An 11,311-nucleotide genomic window follows, 5' to 3' on the forward strand; every position below is an offset into this window, starting at 1 on the left:
GGTGTAGCTATGTTGAATGGTGGAGAAATAATAATAATAGAGAAAAGGCTGAGTAAAGCATGTTTGTTGTGGAGTATTGCTTAAAGAGGGCAGAGTTAAGGTTGTGTTTATTTTAACCCTCCCTCTTGGTGCATCTCAGAGTATGGGCTCCAGTCTGAGTGGGATATCTACACTGTCATTTTTCACCCCATACACAAATTCCATAAGCCTGAGTCAGTTGACCGAGGTCCTGAGACTTGCTACTATGTCCCCCCCACACACACACTGTGAAGACATATGCAAAATTTCCTGGTTTTCAAAAGTTTGAGTTTTGCTGACCTTCAAATTGGAAAGGCACAAGCTATCACTGGGCTACCAGTGTGTTGATGAATGTTTTGCCATTTAAATCCCTAGCTTTTAAAACATAAAGAGAAATCTTTATTGCTAGGAGTTAGTGGTCATTCAGGCAGTTGTAGTCCTCACAGAGGTTTGCAGTTGACCTGTTACTGTGGCTAGGTAATAGGCAAAAGACTTGTCTGTGTCTACACATCAGAGATCACTTGGCTTTGCTATGCAGGCATAACCTGTGGTGTAGAAGCCTACGCCAATTGAAGGGATTTTTCTGTCAGTGTAGGAACATTACCTCCTCGAACAAATTTAGTGGTGTCGACAGAAGCCTTCTTCCATCCATATAGCTGCATCTACGCTGGGGATTAGATCGGCATAGCTATGCGAGGGATATGTTTTTTCACACCTCACACTGAAGTGCCTATCTTGACCTAACTTTTAAGTGTTGCCTTTTTAAGCCCTAGCTTTTATGTAGTAATTTTTGTCATTAGATATCAAATAACTTTACGTTATTATCCTCATTTTACAGATGGGAAACTGAGGCACAGAGAGCTGACATGACTTGCCCAATGTCACAAAGCAGGCCAGTGGCAGAAGTAGGAATAGTCCCAGTCCAGTGGTCTTTCCACTAGGCCACACGGTAGCTATGTGATTCCTAAGTGCTGCTCCCTCTCCTGTACATTTTGTTGTAACAGAATAGGGAGAATGGTAATGCTTTGAATTGTTTGGGATGTATAGTTGCTAACAGAGCTGATGAGTGAAATCTCATCTAGGATCTATATCCCCTTGACAGTTTTTTTAGAGTAGATGTTTCCTACATCTATGGATTTTTTTCCCCATTGTTGAAGTTAATCTACCCCCTGAGAGGCAGTACCTAGACTGATGGAAGAACTCTTTTGTTACCTACCCATGTCTACACAGGGAGTTAGACCTAACTGCCACACACAGGGTGTGAAATTTTTCACTGACCTGAGTGACTTAGCGAGGTTGATCCAATTTTTAAGTGTAGACCTGGCCTTTAATTGTGTGACGCGTGTGTCTCTCCTCATCCACCCGTTTATCCCATCATTCCGCACAACATGTAGGCCCCTGCCAACATTGCCAGCTCCCCCAGCCCATCCTGTCCCATTAAGCCATTAGTTGGCACTGTAGAAGCCAGTAACATATAATAAATTGTTCCTTGCTGACTCCTGCCTTATGCTGCTGTGTACACATTTTGCAGGCAGCAGGCACAGGCCTTCATTATGTAATCCAAGCTATATTCCGAGCTGGCTGAGCTATATGCTGAGTCATGCCCTTGCTTCAGACAGGCTTCCCCAGCCATTCCCCAGGTCCACCCAGTCTATTCGTCTTCCAAACCGGGCCCTCCCCATCAAACACACGCGGGCCAGCCCAGTTCACCGCATGCAGGGGTGATGTTTATCTTAACTATTCATTTTCTGGATTTCATATGGCGGGGCCGGGAGAAGGGCTCAGATACCCCAAGAGAAGCAAGGTTCCCCAGATCAGATAGCGGGAAGGAGGGAGATTCAGACCCCTGCAGAGAGGTAGTGCTCCCCCAGTTCCCAGTACACACGTGGAAGGGGAGAATTCAAGGCTGACAACCCCATCTTCCTCTGCGACCCCTCATATTCTTCAACCCATCCTATCTTCTACCCTTCCACCCCCGCCACCCCCAATTCTTCCCCTTACCTGGACTCCCCAGCACCTCTTCTTTCCCTCACCATGAGCCCATTCCCATTTATCTTACGCACTCCTCTCTGCAAACACAAACTCCAATTACCACCTACTCTTGCATGCCTAATCATCCTCAGCTCCCAATGAGCCGTAGCATGTGCAATTTATTTTCTTTTCAATATCTTCTGAATATTCTGCTGTACTCGGACTATGTCACTAAAAAAACAACCAACCAAAAAAAAAAACCCAACACAACCTTGACCTAAGCAGATGTTTACAGGTCATTCTTAGACTTCTATCCAGGGTGGGTTTCAGACTTTAAAGTTGCTGCAACCTGTGAATTTAATGAAATGCTGGTTTGTTTCTGGGACGATATCTCAGGAATCCCTTTCTCAGATGACCCCCATATTTTGGTCAGTGGCCCTAACCCAGGGGTCAGCAACGTTCTGCACGCGGCTCGCCAGGGTAAGCACCCTGGTGGGCCGGGCCAGTTTTATTTACCTGCTGACGTGGCAGGTTCAGCCAATCACAGCCCCCACTGGCCGCGGTTCGCCATCCCGGGCCAATGGGGGTGGTGAGAAGCGGCGCGGGCGAGCGATGTGCTGGCTGCGGCTTCTCGCCACCCCCATTGGCCCAGGACAGCGAACCGCGGCCAGTGGGGGCCATGATCAGCCGAACCTGCCGCGTCAGCAGGTAAATAAACTGGCCCGGCCCGCTAGGGTGCTTACCCTGGCGAGCCGCGTGCCAAACGTTGCCGACCCCTACCCTAACCTATGCGTCCATGAGGCAAGGCAAGTGTCAAGACAAACTATGTAATCATGCACATTTTCGAGTACTTAGAAGAGTCATCCTTCAGGCAGAAAGGGCTTCCTAAACTGAAAGAGAATAATACTGATGGCGATTAATACAACTTACTCCATTAAAATCAGGGGTGTTCCTTTCCTTCTTCCCCAATTTCTAATATGTGTCAAGCATACCTGTTTTCATCCCCACACCCAATCTCAGCAATGCATTCTTGGTGTATCCTCAAGCATGCCTGTCCTTAACTCCCCACCCAAACGGGGAGGGCTTCCCCAGATCTTGACTCACATTGGGGGGGACAGAGGGAGAGAGGGGCTCAAGGCCCCCAGATCCTGGCTCATATGGGCGGTCAGACCACCATGGATGGGCAGGGCCCACTAGAGCCTGGCACCCACCCCGGGGGGCAGGGAGTAGGGCCCAAATGCTCCCAGAAGGCAGGAACCTGCAGATTGTGTAGAAATAGGAATTCAGAACTGCTGATAGTCAATATCTCTCCAGAACCTGGGTGCCTGTAGGGGGGAAGGGTAGAAGGGGGTTACAACCCTGTAGTTAGACTGGGGGTTCTAGATCATGGCACATATATGGGAGAGGAACTTGGGGCTGAATGTTAGAGAAATATTTTACAAGCAATCTGATCAAATAAGAACAAATGGATTGTGAAATAACTGAGCAAATTGGAAAGAATAAGGAAGAAGCAGAGTGGTGCTAATTGGTGATTGTAATTACCCAGATCTTCCTTCAACAGAGTACATAGGGTGGAAGAAATAAGGCTAGAGAATTGTCTGTGGAACAGCGCAGGAATAATTTAAGATATATCAGCTGACAGTGAAAGAAGCAATGTTACATTCAGTGCTAAGTGCCACATTTGAAGAAAATTAAGCTAAGGAAGATTAGGTTACAGTTTAGTTTGTTTTGTGATTGACAAAAAAAATTGATAATCTTAAATCTTAAATTTAAAAATCTTCCTTATGGAGACATATTTTTTGAAGTTTAATATAAAGTAAATATAAAATGAAAGCCAAAAGAAAAAAAAGTATTAAATTTTAAGAATGAAAAATGTGGGTAAGAAGCAGGAAACATTGAGCAAAATCATTAATAACAGTATAATAGTTTGTACTTACATAGCAAATTTTTCTCAGAATCTCAAAGCACTTTACAGATATTAAATAGCCTCCCACTCCTCTGTAAGGTAAGTATTATTTTTGTGCCCATTTTAATAAAAGGGTGCATTGAGGCACAGAGGTCACAGAAAGAGTCAAATGACTGGGGAAGAGAACCCACTTCCCCTCTATCACCAATAAATAAACTTTATTCATTAGATGAGATATAATGGAAAAGCTGCACAGATTAATTGTATTGTAGCACATGTATAAGTCAAGAGTGAAATCAAATATAAATTAAATCCCTGAGCTCTGTGTTGATGTGAAAAGGCAGGTTCACACAGTGATTGAAGAGAAAAACAGTATAAGGAAGTTTTTCTTTTTTATTGCTCTTAAGTATGACCCAGGGGAAACTATTCTTTGACTTGGCACCTGATGTTCTTAAGTGAAAATGGTTTGTATTACTAGTTGTGACTCTGATAAAGTAAAGAAAAATACTGGCCTATGATGAAAAGGTACTATGCAGAGTAGAATGTGATGAGCAAGGAAGAGTTACTTTAGGGGTTGGAGAATAAGACTGAGACATAAGACTGTAGGTATGTCTACACTTAACACTTTACAGCATAGACACTACCTACAATGATTTTCACATCCCTCACTGCAGTAGTTAAGTTGACCTTATTTTCTAGTGTAGATTATGCCTTTGTCTTCCAGTTCTCTTACTGTCTTTCTTGGAGACCTTCATCCAGTCAGCTTGGGGAAAATTATCTCCCCAGCATTCAATACAGTTAGCTTGGCTAGGTGCTGAACATCTGCACTGGAAGAAACAATAAACTCTAGAATGGGGGCATAGTCACTCTATCAATGATACTCTAGTGCCCTCAATCACCTTTTCTGAGGGCAAGAACTATTTGATTCACTTGGTAGCAAATCCTCCATCCCCAAACACACCACTGCCTCATCCCCAACAATTCTGTGTCCAGCTGCACAGATGATTGCATCCCCACAGGGTCTCCCTAAATCTGGACCACAATATACAGAGACGAACCACAGCAGTACTTCTGGTGGCAATGTGGGGGGAGGGCTCTGAACCCACCGAGGAGGGTGTTTGTGCCTCAGTCTTCCCATCTATAATATGGGTAGAATAGTACACCAAACAAATTGAATATAGAAACTTAATAAGAAAAGTAAAAGTACCCAATTAAGTAAGTTCATTTAACAGCCAGACGAGACTGACATAATAACTGACCAAATATTATGTTTTTGCAATTGCAGCAGAGCAGATGAGGCAATTAGAACTATTAGGAATTGACAGTTCCCCAGCCCCGATAAATTACTACCCAGAATGCTGAAAGACACAAAGGGAAAGAGGAAGACCTTTGATAGCTTGCTGCAGATGGCCCTAGGGCAAGCAGAGAGCTATACATTTTATTTAAGAAAGGGCAGTCCAGGAAATGATGATGAAGAAAATATAAGGGCAAGATCAGATAACATTTACAAATGTGCATCTGAGAAGAAGCATTTAGGGAAGGTCTATAATTGTACATAATATTTACCAATTTTTCAAAAAAGAGTCCTGTGGCACCTTAAAGACTAACAGATGTATTGCGAAGTGGGTATTCACCCACGAAAGCTTATGCTCCAATACAGGGGTTGGCAACATTTGGCCAGCACATCGCTCGCCTGTGCCGCTTCCCGCAGCCCCCATTGGCCCGGGACGGCGAACCGTGGCCAGTGGGGGCCGTGATCGGCCGAACCTGCCGCGTCAGCAGGCAAATAAAACTGGCCCGGGCCGCCACGGTGCTTACCCTGGCGAGCCGCATGCCAAACGTTGCCGACCCCAATACTGCTCCAATACATTTGTTAGTCTTTAAGGTGCCACAGGACTCTTTGTTGCTTTTTACAGACCCAGACTAACACGGCTACCCCTCTGATACTTGACACCAATTTTTCAGTTTCTTCCAGAAGTCTTTGCAAAAGTAATCCTTGCAGCACCCTGTGGTATTTGTCACAGAGAAAATTAAACAGAGATGTTAAGCGACTTTCCCAAGGCCACAGAGGGTATCGGTGTCAGAGCTGGAATGAGCGTTCCAGAATCTGAGACTGCCAATTCTTCCTCTCTCTTGAAGAGTATGATAATGCTTACTCAACTGGTGAAAAAGAGGAAACTTAGTACGTATTTTAGCTGTATTTCAGGAGAAATGTCTTCGCTACAAAGAAAGTATGCTATTCTGGAGAGCTATAGCAATTCCTGGGAAATTGTTTTAGGGTGTGAGTAGAAAAGAATCCAGGAGAGAGTTAAATCAGACATCGGAAAGCACAGTATTAGGGCCACTTGTGTTTTCTTTGTAACTTACTGACCTAAATTTGCCAATGACATAAAATTAGAGAAGGAGGATAAAGCCAGTACAGAGCAAATAAATTCAAAATGATCTGGATAGATTCAGCTTAGAGTCTGGTAAGTAGCTTAGTCAGTTCACTTGTACAGAAGTGCAGAGTAATAAGATTAAGAACCAAAAATAACCAGAGAGCATAGAGCCAAAATAAAACGCAACAAAAATAATTCAAAAAAGACTAGTGTAGATACTTTTCACTGTATATGGGGGAACAGAGGCAGCCTCATTAGGGACCACTGTACAAGAACTGTTTAGCTTTATAGAACAGTGGAGGAAAAATCCTCAACTTACTTTCCTTCCTTATCCACTGAGGCCTGCATTCAGAAGGATGTTTAAGCATATGGATAACTTTAAGCATAGGAGCAGTCCCATTGACTGCAACAGGATTTAATGGGACTGCTTGAATGATTAAAGCTCTGCACATGCTGAAGTATCTGAGTTAGGGCCTTACCATCTGATCCACAGTATGTGAAAGAGGACAGGAGATCTGCATAGCTATCGATCTTCTGTTCCCACAACTTTCCCATCTCCCCTCTACACCTCAGCCCAGTATGTTATTGTGAAGGCAGATTTTTTTCCCTGTTCCATAGGCAGGGGGTGAGAAGGTCCAATACAACCCATTGAAGTATGTAGGCCAGATTCAGCAGTTGACTTGTACACTGGAAGTGTTATGTAATGAACAGCTGTAGGAGAAAGACAAAGAATAGCCATGTGCAGTGATTAGGGTGACCAGATGTCCCGATTTTAGAGGGATAGTCCTGATTTTTGGGTCTTTTTCTTATATAAGCTCCTATTACCCTCCCACCCACTGTCCCGATTTTTCACACTTGCTGTCTGGTAACCCTAGCAGGGACGCATTTACCTGGGGTTAGAGGGCTCGTAGCATGAGGCAACAGTAAATTAGGGGAACACCCAGAGTTCAAAAGAGGGAGAAAATGAATATCCAGATGATTTATTATTTGTTAACAAACAGGACAGTCTCTGCCCAAAATAGCTTACAAGTTTCATAACATTTTTCAATTCTCATTACAATTTGACTTCATAATGTGATGTTCTGAGGCACTAATAGCTTTCTGATTACTAGAACAATGTGACCAATGCATTCTCGCAAATCCTTGATGATCTGTTTGCCAAAATTGATGCCAGTATGATACGGAGCCAACAGAGGTTAAGGCAAACATTTTATTACTTACTACTGACCCTACTGTACTACTGGAGTAGGCAGTGGGCAATAAGTTTTTATCCTTAGCAAAGGGAGTTAATTTGTCTCTGTCTCTATCCCTTCATAGGATTAAGCCCTTTCCAATGCAGATGAGATGCAGTTGTAAGCTGTGAAGAGTGGTTGGTTCCTCTAGCAACTTTTAAAACATCTTTTTATGTTTCAGCTATCAGAAGCCTGAGTCAGCTTCAAGTCGGATAAAAGTATCCTCATTGAATTATTGGGGCATTCAAAGATAGATGACACTATTACACATCAGTTTTCTTGACCAACAATCCTTTATCCAAACGATTAAAGAACCAGTTAGCCTCAGTGGTGTTCAAGTTTGGTTTATTACTTATATATTTGAGAGAGACTTTCTACAGGGTGGAGGAATTATACCAAGCATTTCCGGCCTATTATGTATTGGCAAAATAACTCTTTGATTGGACTTGTTCAAGTAATGACAGCAAGATTTAAAACAGGGTTGACACAAGAAAATGTAGTGGAAGAAGACCATTCTGTGTCTTCGTCTGTCAACTAAAAGTATATTGAATTTTGCAGAGCAAATTCAAATAAAAGTGCTGAGATTAAAAGTGATAAAGCATCAACAGCGAGATCAGAATCCCTCCTAAAATTAGATTAATCCTCCTCAGGGCCAGAAAACCTTATTATCTTGATATGGTTTGATCAATCATTGCAAGACAATTATTTTAACAAGTTAAACTAGTGCGTTTGATTTGATACAGAGAAAGTTAGACCATTTGTTTTTTTCCCTTTGGTTGTTATGAAAATAGAGTGTATGAGGTCCAGATAGTATAGAGCATAAAGTGAAACAGACGCATTACAACTTTCATTGTGACAAACAAGCCATAAAGTCTATCTATAAACTTCAATAAAGTCCTCATTTGAGCAAGCAAAGTTTGCATTATATTGAATTGTGAAGTACAACAGTAACTCTTGTCATTTTTTAGCTTATTGACTCTGAACATATTTACCACTGGTTTTATTTTTTTTTACTTAATTCCAGGTACCATTTTTCTTACGGCAATAATAATACTTTGCATTTCAGTAGCGCCTACTTTCTGAGGATCTCAATGCATTTTCTGAATATTTACAAGTTGCACATCATCTCTGTGAAGTAAGTAAGTGTATTAACCTTTTGGTGGCTTATTTCCACATCTGTACAATAAAGATAATACTGATTTAAGAATGGTCAGAGAAGAACTCTGTGGCAGAACTAGAAATGGACCCCAGATCTCTGGACACCCCATTCCAATGTGTTAGCCTAGACAATAATATCCTCAATGCTCAAAATGAACATATGTTTGTTCATTTAATAGCTTTTAAACATACTTATTTATTTTTCATTTGAGGGTTTGTTTCCCTTAAATACCTAAAACATTTCTTTGCATTTTTTATGGTTTCTATTTAGGCTTTTGTGAAGCAAAATTTTATAAGTGTTTTCAACCATTTTGAAGTGTCAGTGATTTGGCTTTGAATACAAATTTTTTTGCACAGGTCCTTTGCCTAGAAATGTAATTCTAAGAGAAACCATAGTCTTGTGTCAAATAAACTATCACATATGTACTCTAGATTCCAAGTGGTAATCTTACAAAAGGGAGAGCAAATCTAAGCATAATATCCAAATAAAATAAGTGTGATTTGTATTGTATGTCTTCCAAGAGCCTTACTAGACAGGTAGTTCTGCTTTAAAAAAAAAACAAAACAAAAAAAAACACCATTTGAAAGTATCACATTACTTTCAATGGGGAGTTCTGATTAAAAATTGATGATATAGTATGGAATCAATATAGAAGCCAATTGGGAGTTCTGCTTAAAAAATTATGGATAATATGGCCCCAAGTGAGTGAATACAATTACTCTCTACCATAATTGCCTTCAAGTGATCATTACAAAAAATGAAGACTTTTTTTAAGTTACAGTGTAAGAGCATGTAACTTTGACAATTTCAATAAAATAAAATAAAATAAAATAAAACACACTCTTCATATCAAATTTAATTTGAAAATTAATCCTGTGTTGGGCTATTGCAGGATATATTTTTCCTTGAGCATATTATCAAGTTATAAATTCTTGAAAACTGGGGTTTCATACACTGAAACCATTAAACAATTGTGGTAGTAGAGACAGTACTGAAATAAATGGCTTCATAGAGCCATGAAGGACCACTGGTATCAGATAACCATACATAAATAATAAATTTAACATTCTGTATTGGTACAATTCCCACATAGTTCTTCAGGTTTTATTAACCCAGGCAACTCAGAATAATTATGATAAACAGACATTGTCATTACAAATCAGCAGAAATTTGATAAGATTACATATAATGCAATACATATTTCTTGCCAGCAGATTCAGTATAATAAATTACCCTTAAGTTTCAGAATGAGGCTTTGCTCAATTATACAAAATGGATCAATTTTTAAGGGTGCTTATTTAAATGCAAAACAGACTTTATGAGAATGGTAAACTTGATTAAAATCTCTCTTTAAGAGTAAATAACAAACAACAATATAAAATACTCACAGGCCATAACTATCCTATTAATAATACACTTTATTGTTCAGATGTAATTGTAAGGTCTTAATGATATGGTAGCTCTAATCGACTTTAAAAAATTAGAAATTAACTCTGAAGCCTGCCAATGTGACTGAAATACACATTCTCATGTGCAACTTGCATTTCTTACTGAAAAACTTTGCATCAGATTTTGAAGGTTAATGCTTTTAATATGTGACACACATCCATTTCTCCATCCTTCATTTCATCTTCTCTAGATTTTGTTGTTGTTATTTTATTTATTATTATTGTATTATAGTAGTGCCTAGATACTCCAACTAGTACTGGGGACCCATGAGTTATACTCTGTACAAAATAAGAGACAGTCCCTGTCCCAAAGAGCTCGAACTTTAAGCAGGAAATTTTCAAAGGCACAATTGAGAATTGGGTGTCCAACTGCCCATTTTGTAGGATGACCATATTTCCCTATGCTGAATACGGGACACCTGGTAAAATTACTCATATTCAAGCGAGTTTAATGGCAATCAGTTAGAACTATGCAGTACAAAGATTCAAATTAACATCAAGTTGACGGAGTCCATGTTAAAAAGAAATATTGCGTAGTTGGATTCTTTTTATTTACCTTCTTATCTTTGAGGCTTTAGGGTTCACAATGGGAGGGGTGACACACACACTCCCATATACCTCTCTCACATGGGAGGGGGCAGACTCTCCCTTCCCTGCCCAGTGCTCTCCACCCTCCATGCCTGGCTGGGCCCCCAGGATGGACCCGCCTCTCCTGGTACCTGGTGCTGCGTCTTCCCGAGGCAACATGGGCAGGGGGGATGCAGGGTCACATGCCTCTCCCCCCTGCCAGATTTCTGCCAGGGTTCACATCAGAATGTGGCCAGCAGCAGCCTTTTGGCACTGTGCAGGAGGGAAGGGAAGGGACAGGAGATGCTTCCAGCCGCAGGAGGAGGGGGGAAAGGATGGTCTGGCCCCTGTCTTTGCAGAGTTCATCTCTTCCCTCTCACGGCCCCTGCTCCCTTGTGGCTGGAAGCAGCTTATTCCTTTCTGCCTGTACAGTGTCCAAAGGCAGCTAACACTTCTAGGCTGCTGCTGGCCACTGACATAACCCAGCCGCCTCCGGTCCCCCAGCTACAGCGCCTGCAAGGGGTTAAGACGTAAGGACACATTGTGAACCAGGGACCACGGAACCTGATTGCAGGGGCTTCAGTGAACCCGGACAGGACCTGTGTGAGGGGGGCTGAACAGGGTGCTAAGCC

The sequence above is a fragment of the Trachemys scripta genome, chromosome 13 (genome assembly GCF_013100865.1).
Source record: "Trachemys scripta elegans isolate TJP31775 chromosome 13, CAS_Tse_1.0, whole genome shotgun sequence".
In the NCBI taxonomy this organism is placed as follows: domain Eukaryota; kingdom Metazoa; phylum Chordata; order Testudines; family Emydidae; genus Trachemys; species Trachemys scripta.